Source organism: Rhagoletis zephyria, unplaced genomic scaffold, assembly GCF_001687245.7.
Source record: "Rhagoletis zephyria isolate East Lansing unplaced genomic scaffold, Rhagoletis_zephyria_1.1 Rzeph_scaffold_00629, whole genome shotgun sequence".
Taxonomy (NCBI): domain Eukaryota; kingdom Metazoa; phylum Arthropoda; class Insecta; order Diptera; family Tephritidae; genus Rhagoletis; species Rhagoletis zephyria.
In genome coordinates, this window is record NW_016157713.1 from 61,253 (window position 1) to 63,616 (window position 2,364).

A 2,364-nucleotide genomic window follows, 5' to 3' on the forward strand; every position below is an offset into this window, starting at 1 on the left:
GGTGATTTAGTGCATTTCTGAAGTGGTAATTGCTCATTGAAAACAACGAAATTTAACAAAAGTTTATTGTTTATAACTTTTAAGTGGTTAAAAATATTAGCCCTCCCCTCCAGATTGTTAATAGGGGGACCTAAAAGCGTCGTTTGGTACCCCTCCCGACTTTTCCGGACCTTTTTTTTAGGGGTTGTTACCCTATACTATAGAATTACCATATATTGATGTAGGCTAGGGTTGCCGGACGTACTGCTTTTGGGAGTAAACGTACTCCTTTTTATTGCAATGTACTCCCATGTACTCCCAAAAAAAATATCTGGAAATCCTTTATTAGTTTTGTACTTCTTTTGTACTCCTTTTTCCAGCTATTAATTTTTTATCATATACAGAGTGTAAAATAATAACTGTTGCACAATTGGCCTTTATAGATTTTGCGAAAAAAATAGTTCATTGTTAATTATCCACAGATTTTACTTCAATTTTATTAATTTATTTTTAAATTTTAACGTTCTTTTCGGTTTACCGGCGATAAACACTTTAAGAGAAAAACGCAAGTAAAAAAAGTCGTTATTGTATAGCTTTTAAATTTAACCTTCATTTGCGTTTACCAGGGGGTTTTGGAGAAAAGCGCAAGCGGCACGCAAGTCTTCGTCGACCCTACTAAGCTGGCATTTCAGCGTACTATTTTATATATATTTAAGGAAAATTTGAAAGTTAGGGGGGAGGATCGAGCACCTCCCTGCCCCTACCTGGCTACGCCCATGGATAGGGCGTTTTGAATCGGCAGCTGAGCTAGGGCGTTTTTGTAGCGAATTCTGAAAGAGGGTTGTCTTGAAAAGTTTTCTGATATAAGGCGGTTTTCAATCAAATTCTGTAATAGAGTGCTTTTGAAAAGTTTTCTCAGATAGGGCGTTTTTAAACCGGCTGCCGAGATAGGTCGATCTACCACTCAGGTGTCGCAAAAGGTATGTCACAGATAACGCCTGAAAATTACTTTCGCTTTGTTTCATATAAAAGGATGAAAAGTTATCGATATAAGTAGGTATCGATACATTCGGTTCACTCATATAAGTAGTATCGAAATAGCGGTTTGAGTAAACTCATTTGAGTAGGTATCGATACTTTGATGGTATCGGAGCGTCCCTACCACAATATAACCAGTAAACAACCTTCGGTGAATTTGGCGACTGCCTTCCTCGGGGATGAATATGCTAGGGATGAAATTATTGGTACACACGCCTTCCAAGCACGCAGGGTTGCTTTTAAGAAACAAAAAATAATTAACTCCAAATAGTTTCAAAAAGTATAGTGTAAAACGAACTTTATTGAATAATTCCACATAAAATGGTATACATAAATGACTCATTTTCTAAACGATTTAAATAAAACGCATTTCATAAACTTTTTTGTGCAACGGCATTTGCGAATTGATAGAAAAGTACTACGGATTGTAAATTTTTGTTAACTATGAGGTGAATTAAAATTTTCAACCCGGCCTGACGGTTTTGAAGAATTTGTTTGTTCTAATTTTATTACTAAGGCGTCTAATAAATGCATGGCTTTTAGTTCTTGAAGAATAAATGTCAGTAAAGACAAGTCTTTTTTGTATAATTTCTGATTTTTATTGCTCAACTTCTTTTGCACCAGAGCAACTGTCAAAAATTTCCAGCAGTAAAAAGTTACGAATTGGCACAGGAGAAATGTAAAATTTTCTAGCCATAATAAAAAGTGTTTTCAACATTGAACTTTTCTACTAATTCACATGAAATTACGATCTCAACGCTCGGAGCGCTGCCACTGAGGGCCTTTGCCAACTGATAAAAAAGAGAAAATTTGGAAAGACCAAACGAAAATGTTGAGATTTCTCGTTGTGAATACGAATGCCATAGTTTTTACCTAGCTCGTGGGACTACGCAAAATTTTGACAGCTTGTAAATAATTATACACATAAAGTTGTTGGCGGTAATAAAGAGTCAAAATCAAAATGGAGAAAAGAACAAAAAGCGTACGTTAGTTGTCAGTTATAAAATAAATCCAATTTATTTGCGAATATTTGTTTATTCTATTTATTGAAAGGCAACCACGCGGAAAAGCTTGTGTTAATTATATTGATAACAGAACCTGGTAGCTCGCACGTTGTCTAAATTTTTAAGTTATATTGATAACAGAACCTGGTAGCTCGCACGTTGTCTAAATTTTCAAGTAACATAAAATCCACAAAAGAATACATTGCTTGTATTACCATCAATACGCCATGTATAAATTTTAACAGCACACAATAGTTGCGATCCCGTACGAGTCCGGACTAGTCAGAATCAGTCAGATTTTACTGGAAATCGATCCCGTACTCGGTTCTCTGACTATTGAGAG